The sequence below is a fragment of the Callorhinchus milii genome, unplaced genomic scaffold (assembly GCF_018977255.1).
Source record: "Callorhinchus milii isolate IMCB2004 unplaced genomic scaffold, IMCB_Cmil_1.0 Scaffold1, whole genome shotgun sequence".
In the NCBI taxonomy this organism is placed as follows: Eukaryota; Metazoa; Chordata; class Chondrichthyes; order Chimaeriformes; family Callorhinchidae; genus Callorhinchus; species Callorhinchus milii.
Genome location: NW_024704742.1, coordinates 33,413,557 through 33,429,831, shown reverse-complemented (window position 1 = coordinate 33,429,831; position 16,275 = coordinate 33,413,557). Strand labels below are relative to the sequence as shown.

The 16,275-nt window shown below is 40.1% G+C and overlaps 1 pseudogene; it reads left to right on the top strand.

The window, feature by feature from the left end:
• Positions 1–4,786: 4,786 nt before the first annotated feature.
• On the top strand, positions 4,787–9,478 carry LOC121849547 (annotated as a pseudogene).
• The last annotated feature ends 6,797 nt before the right edge of the window (positions 9,479–16,275 follow it).

Sequence of the window (16,275 nt, the reverse complement as noted above, 5' to 3'; positions counted from 1 at the left end):
TCTAATAAGAATATTTGGCTGTTCCACAGGTTTGATGTATTATGATTTTTGGGCTGCTGCTGACTGCTATATTTGGAAGTCGCTGGGGGTGGGGAATACCACTCCTGACAGGCAAGAACTCTGCAGAATTCAGGATTAAAACTGAGCTGTTTGCAGTGAAAAACATGCAAACAAAATAACAGATGTTTGGGAAAGATTTAACAATTGTGTAATGCCACCAAGGACATATTCAGCAAGCAATTGCTCAGTTTTCATGCAAAATTGAGCCCAACTTAAGGAAATTCCAGCAAAAGGGCTTTTATAATTAAATATACATTTGGGAGAAGTTCCTGATATTTTCCAAATATTACATACGCATTGTTCAGTGAGGCATCTATGTTTTACGTTTAGAATGGATTTTAAATCCTGGCAACTGATGTTTCTTATATATTAGTAAAAAACAGGATATAATACAAATTTTTTATGTATACATTACTGTGGGATGAACCGTGTGGACCACAGCATTCATTTTCAGCCCTTATATATTGGCACGGGTCCTACATTTCAATAATGACTGGTTTGGTCTCAGCAACAAGTTAAAGATTGGTATGATTTGGTTAAATTTGATACAATACCAAGAGACAAAAAAATTTCTACTGATCTAAATCTGTTCCCGAGTATCTTCACTGTACTTCAGAGGTCCAGCACTAACCAGCAAAGCCCCGAGTTCTGAAAGGAAAGCTATTTAAATGCTGCTGAAAATTCCATATTGATGATAGCCGCAGACATTGCCTTGGACATAGGTTCTGCACGTTACATCTTTGTGTAAGATAAATCATGGTTTTACAATTTTTATTCTGGACTCACAGAGGCAAACAAACAAAAATAAAATTCACATACTATATGAACGATAAAGGTACAATGTACTACAGGGAAAAAGATTTGTTTATTTAAGTCTGAATATAATTTTCAATCCAAACTTCTCCAGTCAGTTGCTATCCCAGAGCTGAGAATGCCGAAACCCTTACCCACACATTCGTCACATCAAGGCTCGATTATGGAAACTCCCTCATCATTGGCCTTCCCAACTGTTCCCTTCACAAGCTTTAGATCATCCAAAACTCTGCAGCTCGTGTACTCTCATGCACCAGGCTCCGTGACCCCATTACTCCCACCCTCGCGCAACTCCACTGGCTCCCCATCCCCCAGAGGATCGAATTCAAGATCCTCATCCTCACTTTCAAGGCCATCCATGGCCTTTCCCCCTCCTACCTCTCTGACCTGCTGACTCCCTACCAACCTGCCCGCTCCCTCTGTTCAGCGGGCTCCGGTCTGCTCCATGTCTCCCGCCCGACAAGCCTTACCATCGGTGGCCGGGCTTTCAGCCTCTCTGCTCCACACACTCTGGAACTCCATCCCACAGTCCCTTTGCCTCGCTTCCTCCCTTGCCTCCTTCAAAGCCGATCTCAAGACCCTTCTCTTCGATCGTGCCTTCAGTCATCCTCCCACCTCTCTGCCTTCCCTCATCCCTACCCCACCCCTACCCCATGCTCGGGTCCTGACCCCTGACTGTCCGACGTGAAAGGCGCTCTATAAATGTAATTTTGCTGTTGTTGTTGCTGAGAATAGATGTCACTAGGTGTTGCTCTTTTAGCAGCTCTTTTGTCACTTTTTGTATTCAAGCCTTTTTGTTCACTTTGCAAAAATTGCCCATCAAATATAATAGAGATCCACTGCACTGAATATAAACTTATCAGCCTTCTGATGGGTTGAGTTGATTGGATTTGAAATATCAGAGTTGTTGATGGCTGAAAAACCTTCACTTTTTTTTATTTGTCATCTGAGTTACCTATTAGCTAAAGGCTACAACCTTCATGTCCATTTCAACCAAGCCAGTGAATGTGCTGATTGAAAGGTCACCACAGGACCTGTGTGTTATTCTTGATGCTGCTCTTAATTCATTTTAAAAATTATGTTAACCAAACACAAGCTTTGATATCTTGAGATCAAAGTAAGTAGAATGTCGTATATCTTACTGGAAGCATTTAGAAGAGGAAAATTCCTTGATGCAAATTGAGGACAGACTGTACTAACTTTTTAAAGAATACTTTGTTCTGCTTATACAGTATTATCCTAAGCATGAATGAGTACCTGCAATTATCTTAGTGGAGTCCTGTAGCTCTGTGGTTAGAGCACTCGCCTTGCAAGCGAGATACCTGGGTTCAATTCCAGACAGGGCGAAACCTTGGGCAAGTTTCCTTACTCCACACGCCTAATAATAATCCCTCCAAAAACAAAACAATAATAAATTGGTCATTTTCAATCCACGACTGTTTGTGGGACACTGCTGTGCGCAATTGGCTGCAGCGTTTCGCCCACAAATATACAGTCAATTCACTTTACAGCATATTCTGTGAAGCGCTTTGAGACGTCTAGAAGACGTGAAAAGCACTATATCAAATGGAAAGATTATTATTATTAGTGAATAAATTGTTCTGTTTTACAGGAACTGAAAAAGCAACATTAAATAATTTAAGAATAATTCTTTAACAGGCAAGGAGTTTGGTTGATCGAGCACTGGCTTTGAAATCGAGAAGGTTCTGTATTCAAATCTCAGTGGTCCTAAATTAATAGCATATCTGAAAGAATCCTCTTGGGAGGGATTGTTTCAAGGTCAGTTGATTAGCCTATCAATAAAACTTTGAGGTGACCCCAGCCTTCAATGCCAAAGCCTGAATGAATAGGGTTATCCCAACTGGACAAACATTGAAAAGTTATAATGTTATCATTGGTATTCGTAAAGAACGTGGAGTCCCATAGGGTAATAGTGAGTGCTCTACTCTCGCAAACGAGGGGATCTGGGTTTGATTCCTAGGCAGGGCGAAACCTTAGGCAAGTTTCCTTACTCCACACACCTGTTTACCTAGCAGTAAGTAGGAACCCAGTTGTTCGACTGGCGGATCGCTTTCTGGGTTAATAATCCCTAAAAATAAATTGATCACTCAATCCACGACTTTTTGTGGGACACTGCTGTGCGCAATTGGCTGCTGCATTTCACCCACAAAATACACAGTTAATCCACTTCATAATATATTCTGTGAAGCGCTTTGAGACAACTCAATGACATGATAAGGCACTATATCAAATGCAAGGATCATTATTAGATTATAGAACTGCATCTATTAACGTCGGTACAACAAGCGTTTGAGCATTTCCATCAATTTTTGTTTTCTTAAGGTTTGGAAAGCAAGCGTAGTTTGCAGAATTTTTAAACAAGATAAAGAGGGTAAACTGCATAATGCAGAAGGCAGACCAAATCTCTTTTGACCCTTTTAATTTTCTTTTCTGAAGTACAGTAGTTATGATAAAGACCAGGGATGAAGCAATGCAGTAATGCTTTTTCACATCTTGTATTATCTTACATCTTAAAAGAAATTTAAATATTCTAAAGGGGACAGAATTCAGCTAAATTGTTAATTGGAAAGTCAGGAAAGCCGAGAATTCTTATAGATTGCATTACCTGCCTTTCATCTACATGAATGGACGGACCGGCATTACAGCCCTTTAACTGGTTTCTGGTGCTTTGTGACTGAGAATAATTCAGAATTTTTTTTTCGTGTGTTTCATCAGTTATTACACCTACTTTATGTGTCAATGAACTAGTGGCTCAGCTATACAGATGCTTGAGTATTATTCCAGCAGAAGAATCCCACACTGCCTTATCTCCTTAAGGACATTTTCCTTCAGGCTAGTCACTTACTCAGGAGATTAAATGGATTGTCAGAGTCCACTGTAGCAAAACTTGTACGTGCAATATGTAAGGAATGGGATCGATGTCCACATCCGAGCTGGAAATAAAAGGAAAGGAGTCAAGAGATAGATGGGGTCAAGCTTTGGTTGAAAACAAAATTGTACAATGCAAGACGAAAGGAAAGCTGTATAACGAGTTCCACTCTTAATTTTGGGAAGGCTGAGTTAAAGTAGAGACAGTGAGACGAGTTTTGATTTCAACACAGCGAGCAGGTAGGGAGGAGGAAGATTCTGCAGGACCACATGTTTGGAATGTTCAGAGGAGCAATGACCTTAGATTCCATCAAATGGAGAACTCAACAGAGTTTGGGATGGAGAGATTAGAGGTTGCGCTGGCGAGATTGGAGGCTAAAGGCAAGAGAAGGATTAGTGACCAGATAATTGGTTTTCCTGTTCCATGCTCTTCAGGAGTGAGACAGAGATGTTGGAATCTCCTCCCCAGACATGGGTGTAGTATTTAAACCTTTTACATCTAGTGAGGTGACAGTGTGACTTAAAGACTCTGCCTGGTTCAATCTACTCTCCAGTGTGGTGTGAAAGCTCAGTTCTGTGTACTATTTGAGCAGTGATGTTTACAGAAACAAACCTTTTACTTGGAATGTTATTGAGGGTAAGTTTGAAGGTGAGTCTCAAAAAAGCATCTGATTCCTGCAGTACCATAGTGCCCTGTGAGGTCTCAGTTGAATCTATTACTAACACAGCATTTGTTGCTTTGAACTACTTTTAAGTATAATCACTTACTTGAAGCATTCATTTCCCAGTAATTTATAGCACATGTCAATTACGACTCTTTGAAGAGTTATCAGTGTTGAACTGAGCTGGTTTGAAGTCCATAAAGACTGTTTGTCTGTTCTTTACCCCATGGCGCAGTGGTAAAGGCACAGCCCAGTGAAGGTTGATAATACAGAGCAGATGCAGTTTAGAATCCTGCTCTTAAGCCTGAGTTAACTCATGGAGGAATCACCATCCAGAGACCCCTGGTAAACAGTGAGCATATATGGTCAAGATCCAGAGAGCGTACGGTGCCTGTGGAACGAGATTCCAAGAAGAAAAAGGAGGTAAATGTCCTCAGGAGATGAGGAGGAAAGAACAATTAATGGAGTAAAAATCAAAGCAGCTTCAAACAAAATTAATAACAGATTCAAAGAAAATATCCTAAATGAAATTGAGACATGTAATAGTAGCCCTTACATTTGATTTCCTTACATCGTTGAAATGTCTCCAAAAGCTCTTCACAGAATTTTATTGTAAAGTGTTGTCACTGTGTATTTGTAGGAGGCCGCGTCAACCAGTTTGCTCACAAATTTTATTTTGGGGAGCTGTTGGCCAGAACACCAGGAGAGACTCCTTTCTATTTTCTGATAGTGCCATGGGATCTTTAACGTTCACCTGAACAGGCAGGCGAGACCTCAGTTTGGTGTTTCATCCGAAGGATGGCACTTCCAACAATGCATCACATCACCACCATTACATTGGAGTATCAGCCTAACAAGCAGATTGGACTTGACTCCTGAACATTAAAACAAGAGACAGAGATCTGTTTAACCCATATATAATATATAAGTATATATTATACACTGTATAAATATATTTACAAACAGGCTCACATCTCTATTGCTGTTGAAGCTGACTGGATCTCTCCTCCCCTCTCCCCGCAGGAAGTGCAGAGCCACTGTTGGGTACTTCCCTCATTGGCACTGACAAGCTGGAATTCATCTTGTGGAGAATTCCATTGACGTAGGAGCCCGTGGCCCACCCTTGTGCAGCACAGAGCATTGCAGCACCAGCACGCTGCCTGTTTTTTTTCCAGTCTCTGATGTGCTTGTGAATTCCTCTCACATAGGAGCTGAGAGAAAAAGCTTCTTTTTCGTGCGTTTTAAAACTGAATTACGACAGAAGCAAATGCCTGGCACAAAACTAGGCTTTTCTTTCATTTTCTGAATATTATTTTTTTTTAAACAAGTGACTTTTTCAAAAAATTAAGTAAAGGACACACTGTAACCTTCGTCTCAGAAACTGCCCTTGTAAAATTGACAGCTAAATCATTAAGTGTTGCAGTTAACACTGAATTATGGTATAATAAGTTAATTTGGGTTGGATTTGTTTCCGAGTGAATTAAACAGAAGCTTGTTTAAGTGAGGTAACAACTGTGTCTCTCACATTTACTCATTGCTCACTGTCTGCATTTCAAAACTCATTTCTATTCCACCAAAACACTGCTGGGTCTCACACCAGCAGATCAGGCTTTGGTGGGCCATTGAACATCCAGGAGTATGAAATGCCACTGATAATATACAGTGTGGACATAGTCTCTTTATTAGAAGTGAGTTTTAGCTACAGATGTTTTGCCATCTGTTATTATAGGTTTAATGTCTCGTCATTTGGGTGAGATGTATCATTTACCATATATGCCTATATTTTGTGGGTGTTGCGCCCACAAAATATACAGTCAATTCGCTTTACAGTATATGCTGTGAAGCACTTTGTGCTGTCTTGAAGACATGATAAGGCACTATATCAAATGCAGGGATTATTATTATTATTAAAGGGTCGGACTTCTTTAAGACAGGTGAGCCATTGGCTTGACTGACAGGCCCATCGGCCAATCAGAGGTAAGGACGCCCGGGTGAGCAGCCTGCTGGCCTGGACCTGGGAGGACACCACCGATGAGTTGGGAGAGGGGCAACAGGGTTGGGGCTGTATGGAGGACTGGCAGTGGTCCTCCTCACGGCTCAGGGCATTACCCTTCCAGCTGCCCTTGAGCAGGTGAATTAAAATAGATCTGAGCCTCTTCTAGTCCTAGCCACCTACCTCCTATGGTGAGGCATTCAACCCAGATCCATCTGCCTCTTTGGGTGAGCATTAAAGATCTTGTGACACTGTTTCAAAAGAGAAGGGAGTTTCTCCTGGTGTCCAGGGCAACAATCCTCCAGAAAAATTGGTGATTCGCTTCAAGGCTGTTTGTGGAACTTGAGTGGAAATTATTTGCTTTGTTTGTCTACAACTACACAGGCACTAAACTTGACAGCAATTACTCTTTGAGACGTTCTGACACTGCAGGTTCTATAACAAATGTATTTATTATTTTATTGCATTTTTCTTTTTGCATGTTAGAGAATATCAGAATGAGGAGTTAGTGCATTCTAATTGACAACAAATGCTTGAAGAACATGTGGAGTAGAGTCTGTTATATGCAGCTGCAGTATATGTTAGTGGACACGCATGCATTCCGTGGAAGTGCTTCAGAACACTGTCATTGCGGAGGATCAATATTTGGCTAGTTTGGAAATCTAAACTGATAAATGTTATGAATCAATTAGTTAACTGGCCAGCTGGGTGCTTTAAATGTTCATTTAAAGATGGATTTCAAGCTTGAATGGGATCTCCAGCTCTATGGAATAAACGCTTTCATCAACAGAAGGAATGTTTCAGACTTCCTTGCATTCTGTGAATGACCAACAAACTTAACAAGTGAAAGACAGAATTTGAGACATTGCTGGATTCAATCCATGTCTGCATTTACTATGTATCACTGTGGAGTTTAGGTAACTTCGGATTCAGATACTGTTGCAGTCAGAGACGCAGAATGTGGACAGAAGAACTGTTTCACTTGTGATCATTTTGCCCAGAGAGATACACATAGCGTGCATCCTCAATTCAGTGTTTACAGATCAGTTGAAATAATAGAAACAGGACAGAAACAAGGCTCAATTGGCTCAATATTTGAGCACACTGTTTGAGTGACATAAAGGTAAATGAGCAATCAATGGTAACCAACCATCACCAACCTCTTAAGAAGACCCCAACCTTTTTATCCCAAATCCGTAGAATTTCTCTACAGAAACATTTTTGTGTTCCTTGCACATTCTCATTGTCCTATGGGGGAGGGGGTTCCTGAGCTCAGTTGGATGTTGAAAACCATAAAGTGCGGTGATCCTGAAAATTGTTGGGACTGGACACAAAAGCATTACTGATGCCAAAATAAATCCACAGACTTTTGACTAAACATGAAATCCAGAAAAAAGCTAATATTCCAGTGAACTTGTGCTTCTTCAAGTTAATTTTCATAAAATATGCTGCTTTGGACTCTCATTAAAGTTTTACTTACATTTGTTGGGGGTAGAGGTTTCAGCATAAACGTTTCCTAATACTTTTTCTCTGCCATTAATTAACTTTGACTTGTATCTGTTTTATTAAGCGGTTGGGTTGGTGGAGAAAACACATTGGATATGACTATGTGTGGTGGTTAAACAGAAGGTACATTGACTTATTAAAGGAACATGTTCACCATGGTTCCTGCTGTCCAGTGATTCATGATCCCTTCTACAGAATCCTTTGTCATATGTACACCAACCGATAATGGCTATAAATCAGTGGTGGTCTATAAGTAGACTAAAATGATGGTATGCATTGAGTAAAGAGACATTGCTCTGTACCTCACCCATTAATGAGGCCCAATTAAGAGTTTCTATCTTGGTAACATGACATTGTTAATGCTTGAAATAGACTTACAGAATTTCTTCAGGATTTTAGCACAGGTTTTAGAATTTTACTCTCCAAATTCTGTCATTAACTCTACAAATGTTGGGACAGAATTTCTGTTAGCATTTCTTGGAAATGGTTGTAACCTATTTATGAGCTTAATATTGAAATATTGGTGAGAGGAGACGGTTAACTGCAGCATTCTTAAACATTGGATTCTGTATTTTATTACTTTTATTAATTAACACTGTTCCATAATTAAGCAACAATTTCTCAACCTGCTGAAAAATTGGGATTCAAGCCTGTCTTTAACTATCAACAGGGTTTAGAGCGAACACTCGATCACCCCTGACTTTGAGTTTGTTCTGAAGCCTCTTCTCCAAATGTAGATTTCCGCATAGCGGCTCAGAGGTAGATTATTTTTCTAAAACCAGAGGCATTGTTTGAGTGCTGCTCGGTGGGTTACAGGTTGAATTAAACAGATGTTTAGTTTTCAGCTGCACAAAAATAATGACATCTTGCTGCGTCTGGGGAGTGGGCAACACTGAGACTCTAATAATAATAATCCTTGCATTTGATATAGCGCTTTTCACGTCTTCTCGATGTCTCAAAGCGCTTCACAGAATAGACTGTAAAGTGAATTGACCGTATATCGTATATATCTGGTGGGAGAGCTGAAAGACAACATTTTGTTAAGAGACACATCACTGGAATATCCTTGGAGTCAAAGTCTATCCTGTTAAATTTCACAAAAACTGTGGCAAGGTGAAATTTAATGTCTGGTACACGGTGGGCCAAGAAAAATTAAGGGGTTTAAGAGATAGTTACTGCATACAAGCTTAATGTGCCATTATAATGTTTGATATCGCACCTCGGATCATCTACAAAAACGTCTTTGATTAGCACCGGGATTTAGTGCACGTCTGTGAAAACATTTCCATTGTTCTGTGCGGAAACAAGGTCAACGTCAAGTATCATAAAGTCAAATCCATCGTCTTTCATCGCAAGAAAAACCTCCAGTATTACAACATTTCATCTAAGAGTAACTATAACTTTGAACAGCCTTTCCTGTGGCTGGCGAGGAAGACCCAAACCTGTGCCCACTCCCGCCGAGATACACATGAACCCATAGCTAGCAGAGCAATCTGAGAGAGAACCGCAGGCTGCCTCAAAGACTGCCCTGCCTGATGAGGATGATGATCTTTAAGGAGGGAAGAGTTTGCGAGCAGTGGGGAGGGAGTGATTCTGGGACCTCAGGCTTCATTCCCCTGCAGGGCAAAACATTGGGTATGTTTCCTTACACCACACACAAGCCTTGTTTGCCCAGCGGTAAGTAGGAACCCACTTATTAGTCAATTGGTGGATCACTTTCTGAGGATAATACTCCCTTCAAAATAAATAATAATTTGGTCACGTAATCCACGATTGTTTGTGGGACACTGCTGTGCGCAATTGACTGCTGCATTTCACCCACAAAGCCTTACTTTACAGTGTATTTTGTGAAGTGCTTTGAGCTGTCTCAAACACTTGACAAGGGGCTATACCAAATGTGTCTTGGTCAAACATTTTCTCTCTTGGCCCAGTCAGTGGGAATATCCAGCCACTTTGCAAGAATAAATCTCTCTGTTTGTGTTTGTAATTTGCCAAGTTTTATTTACAAAAAAGCACCGAGCAAGAAACTATTCACCTTCTGGCTTCTGCATTAAATTTCCCTTTTTCCTTTCCTCTGAGGGATGTGCTGCTTGGCGTAAATGGATTGCTGCCGGCCTTTTGCTGCTTCAGGGGATAAAGAGTCGTCACACAAGACACTTTTGAATCTGGTACTTTTTGGCCAATGAATGCACAATTTGCATATTGAACGTGGCGCTGGGAACAGTGCGCATGAATAATTTAAGGCAATAGTTCTCCTGCAGAGAACTGAGAGCCTGTGTGCAGAGAGCTAATTAATGGACAGACCAGGTGAAGTCAGGCGTGCTTTCTGCTTTTCATTTGGAGTTGTGCTGTCGATGCTTAACATAACCCAGCCTGGCTCGATATCCAGGTCGGACTCATTCTGTTTCAGGTTCACTGACAAAATTCTAGGGTGAATCTGTCTGTGGGGAAAACAATAATGACACCAACTTAGAATACATAATTGGTTTAGGATATCTCTAAAGTTTCAACAAATGTAATTACTGCTATTGTATATTATATTGTGCAACAGAACAACAATAATAATAATCCTTGCATTTGATATAGCACCTTTCACATCAGGAGGATGTCTCAAAGTAATTTATTGTAAAGTGTAGTGCCACAACAGCCAATTTGCTCACAGCAATGTCCCACAAATAGCCATTATGTGAATGGGCAATTTTATTCAGAGTACCATGAGAGATACTTGAGGTCTGGACAGTGGACTCATTTTATTGATTCTGTGGTGGGAGGACAGTAAGGTAGATTTCTGGAGGATCAGATAGGCCCAAGGGCCTTTTTCATCCAAACTAATCTTGTGATCTGGTGATCTGGGAGGTTGTTGGCCAGGACACCAGGAGAAACTCCAATCTCTTTGAATAATGCCACTTAATCTTCAATGTCCACCTGAACAGGCAGATGAGATTGAATTGAAGAATTGTTTACAATTCTGAGAAATCTTACATTTCAAGTTAAAATGGTCTGCCAGGCAAGGACTACGTGGATTTTCAGGTCTAGGTGTTTCTAATACCTGAGTTGCTCCAGCGCCTTGGGATGCCCTCCCGACGTAAAAGGTACTATACAAATGTGTTATTGTATTGTGCCTGTGGCTGACTTGAAAGGTGTGTTCACAGGATTCACACAGTTTTGATAGAAGCCACTAAATGAAACAATGTCTGAGAGTGGAGACAGAATTTTAGATCTACTCATTTGATCCAGGGCTGTCCATTGACAGTAACATGGCTCAAAATGTACTGGTTATTGAGTTGATCTCTGTCTGCACTTTAAATGCAGGTAAAATCATTAGTGAATAATAAATAGAAATATTTTACCTTTTGTTAGTTGGTAAAAGCCCTAATAAAAAAAACTCATTTGTTTTAAACCCATGATGAGTCCTTGAGCTGATCTCTGTCAGGACTCTAGTGAAGTTAAGTCCCACAAGACTCAGTGGAAGGTGTGGGTTTGATGGACCAAATGGTCTTTTCTTGTTATTTGCTTTATCTTCTTGTGACATTCCTCTTGCCATGTTAATTGTATAATGGAGTCCTGTAGCTTAGTGGTTAGCGCACTGGCTTGGCTGCTGCGTTCGCCCACAAATATACAGTTAATTCACTTTACAGTGTGTTCTGTGAAGCGCTTTGGGACGTCCTCCCGACGTGAAAAGCGCTATATCAAATGCAAGGATTATTATTATTATTATTATTATATTGGTCTGTTGCAGTAATTTGGGTTAAATTTGGGTTATAATTCACATTTATTGTGTCGCTGCTGTTTGCTTACAGTACTCATGATTAAAGTCAAAGCTGCTGAGATCCTTTTATGTATATAATAATAATCCTTTCATTTAATAAAGTCCGTTATCATGTTGTTGAGATGTCTCAAAGCCCTTCACTGGACTTTAATGTGAAGTGCAGGAGCTGTGTATTTGTAGGCGTAAAATGGCAGCCAATTTGCGCATAGTAAAGTCCCACAAACAGCCATGAAGCAAACAATCAATTTTACTTATGCCGTACAAGCAACTTGGTTTTCTTTCAATGTAATATGTATTGTCATTTACACATGAGCCTCAGCTGCTGTGGTTATTAATTATTCATTAATATGCCATTAAAACCCAACTCATTTTCCTCTTAGGTTTGTAATGCACAAACTGTGCTAATGCTGTCAAAAGATTTATTGCTTGTGTTTATCATGCGGTTGGAGTTCTCTTAATGTAATTTCATTATGTTGTACTGCAGCACATATATAAAAAACAATTAAGCAGTCATGTTGTATTGTTGCATTCTGCGCTCATTGCTGTCATCTTCACGCACATGAAATTGGAAATGAGATTTTACTCCAGCAGCACGGGTGCTGAGCCTTGACAGCAACGGCTCCCAAACCAGATGGTTGCAGGGTTAGAAACCTCAGGGCACCACCTGTCATTGCAGCCCACCTCAGGGATCCAGTCAACCGAGAGAACAACTATAGGGATGTGCCTGCAAGTTACACCCCTACACCCACATTTACACTGAGCTCAGAGCTGTGGAGCACTTTGCCACAGTGGAGCTTCCCACCTGAAATTGAAATCAGCAATGTGTTTCTTGTTGGCACATCATTCAGCACAATATTGAATTAAAAAAAGGTCAAACTGTACCTCTTCTCCAATTTCTAGTCCGAAGGAGGCATTGCGGAAAGCAAGAGGATTAAAACAGGAGATTAAAACACAATTGAAAGGAAAAAAAAATCGATTCACTCATTTTAAAGAAAGTCCTTTGCAACGTACATTAGCCACCGCAACCACAAATTATTTCAATTAAATTGCAAAGACAATGTTACAATCATTAATCTTTCATTGTGGTTGTCATCACACTTCATTACACCAAGACATACTGACAGGCAGCATCCATACTGACAGACTACATACAAATTGTACAATACAGTTTACATTTCTATAACTTCTTTCACATTGGGAGGATGTCTCAAAGCACTTGACACAGCTAAGTTGACCAGAAATCAGAGTAATCATCTACAAAATACTCAGTCACTGCACTTTGTAGTAAATCCAGTGGAGCACTTTGAGATGTCCTCATGATGTGAAAGGTGCCATATCAAATGATAACAATAATAATCCTTACATTTCGTTTTGCACTTTTCCCATCAGAAGGACACTGCAATGCAATGATTATTATTAATACGTTTTACAGTTTAAATCTACATAGAGATAGTTTCTAAATGGTTTTCAGATCAGGAACCCCCTGCTGGTTCCAGCCAACCTTATCCAGTTCCACTATTCTTCCCCATATTATTTTTTCTGAAGTACTTATACAAATCTCCAAATATGTGTGCAAACTTTAAACAGCATAGTCTAGGCTGACACTGCAATGCAGTGCTGGGGATGCGCAGCATAGTTGGAGATGCTGTTCTTCAGATGAGATGTTAAACCAAGGTACTGTCCACCTTTACAAGTGGATGTTAAAGTTTCAGTGGCACTATTCGAAAACAGAAGGGAATTTCTCCCTGTGTCTTGACCAAAAATCCTGAGGTAAAATTGGTCATTTTCTTCATGACTGTTTGTGAGGCATTACTTGTGCAATCTGCTGCCACGTTTGTCTACACATTCACAGTAAATCCTGTGAAGCACTTTGAGATGCCCCTTCGATGTAAAAGGTGCTGTATCAAATGCAAGTATTATTATTATTTCTGTGATGGATTGGCATCGACAAGATTTGTAGAAAAGCACTCTATATTCCGGCAAACCTGTGTGTGTAAAAACATATTCTTCTAACCTCCTGCTCTTTCCATCAATTGACATTTCTAAAGTCCACAGGTTGTTAGGTTTAATGTCATTCTTTGTGGTTATAGATCTGTTGTCACAATAATCCTGAACTAATTTCCTCAGGGATACAATTTATTTATTCCTGCCTCAAACGACACTATATTTGCAGTCATTAAACCATTGGAATTCATAGCCAAACTGACTGCATGAAATGTTGGAAGGAATACCCTAGCCTGGCAATTAATTCACAGATTGGCTTCATCCAAATTCCACTGATCCATTTTCTGTTTTTCTAGATGTCGCCCAACCTTTCTTTACCATCGGTGGTCGTGTCTTCAGCCACTATGCTCCAAACCTCTGGAGTCCCCTGTCTCAATCCCTCCACTTTGCCCCCCTTCACCTATCTTCAAATCGCACATGAAGACTTTCTTCTTCAATCATGTCTACAGTCACCTCCCCCATCTCTGTGGCTTGGTATCAAACACTTCCATTGTTCAGAGCCCCATGATGCTACATCATATGAAGAGCTCTATATAGGTACAAGTTGTAGTTACTTTGCCTCTCTGCTGCTATCCTGCTTGGGTTTGCTTACCAAATGCACTGGAACTAGATCTACAATACATTGCAATAGCTGCGGATCCCAGCTCTGATTTACAGCTTGGGTTTTTGTAAACTAGAACCGCATTGACTTCTTCAATGACCGGATTGATGATATCAAGGTGTGTAGAACACTTCATGCCTTCGAAACATTTCCCTGGATCCCACACATGTCCATCCAAATGAATATATTTAGATTACTGTCTGGGTCAATTTTATTTTATCTCTTACATCTTTATTAGGCTTGTACACTGAACTGGTGAAAGTTTTTCACAGTTCTGATTTTGTGCCATATTATCACAAATCTGCTAATGCATTCCTATATTACAAGAACTTCAATTACAGTTACCTGGATACAAGAAAATCACTGCAAACCATTATTATACCAGCATTTCATTTCAATTAAGGGTCTTGAACCATCTTTAAGAAATCCCATCGTCTTGATAATTGGGATGCATAATGTATGTTTCCCTTGAAGAAGAGCTGTGAATGACTCAGTGCTGGCACTCTTGCCTCTGAGTCAGAGATTGTGGGTTGAAGTTCCATATTGAGACTTTGAACTCCAAGTCTTGGCTAACACTCCAGTGCAGTTCTGGGTAAAGTATTACATTTTTGTAGGTGCTGTCCTTCAGATGAGACTTTAAGCTGAAGTTCTGTCAGCTTGTTCAGGTGGACGTTAAAAGATCCCGTAGCACTATTCAAAAAGAGAAGGGAGTTTCTCCAAGTGTCCTGGCCAAAAATACTTCAAATAAGTCATTAACTTCATGGCTGTTTGTGGAACGTTGCAGTGTGTAAGATTAGCTGCTGCATTTGCCTGCAAAATACACAGACACCACCCTTGACAGTGAATCTAGTGAAGCGTTTTGAGACATTATCCCAGCGTGAAAAGCACTAAATCAAATGTATGGGTTATTATTATTTTTATTTAGGTGAGTGACCTTTATCATTCCGGATAAAGCCATTTGTCCTGTGAAGCAGCACTCGTTACACTGCAGGGGGCAACTGCTTCAGAGATCCAGCGCTCCCATTTTTCTTTTCCTGTCAAAGTGTACTAATAATGAACAGTCTGTCGACTGTCTCAAGGTGGGCGTGATTAATAATAGTATAAACATTACATCAACAAAATCCTATCATCATGGGAGAGTTCTGCAAGATACAATAGAAGACAAAAACAAATAGTAGAACCATGTAAACAGTAAATATCCATATACCTTCTGGATACAAGTAACAAAATCTGTCCATCGGCAGCAGAAATGGGAAAGGTTGATTTATTGTCATTTTTATGAACTTTGAGGCTGAATAAGATCTAGTTTTTTATTATTGAAATAGTGCCTTTCAAATCGAGAGATTACCTCAAAATCTTGAAGGTTGAACACTCTGGGGTTGTGTTGCTGACAAAATATACAGTCAATTCACAATACAGTATCGGGTGAAGTGCTTTGAGGCAACAACAACAACAACAAGATTCCATTTATTGAGCGCCTTTCACGTCGGGAGGACGTCCCAAGGCGCTGAGATGTCTCGAAGACGTGATAAGGCGCTATATCAAATGCAAGGATTATTATTATAAATTTTTTTAATTTTCTCCCCTCCAGTCCTCAAGACCTGGGTTGTGGATCCAGAGGAGGCATCAGCAGTTCTAACTATTTATTTTCACATGCATTAGCGGGTGAGCTATTTTGCACAGTCAGGCATCACAACCAAACCCGAACCCGTGTTCATAGAGCACACTTTCAAGTGATATTATTCACATCTGGAGCAAACTGTCAGAATTTTCATCTCATGTCACTTTCTTTGTTTAATAGAATTTAAATCATAATTTATTATCATAATGGGTATCAGCAAGCATTTTTCATATATATTTGGAAGTGCTTTGGAGATGGTGTAAGGCAGCTGGATGTGTTGAGTTCAACTATAGATCCATAGACAATGATCAGGTCTCTTTCTTGTGTATATTTTGACACAGTAAATGAGCTCTTTCA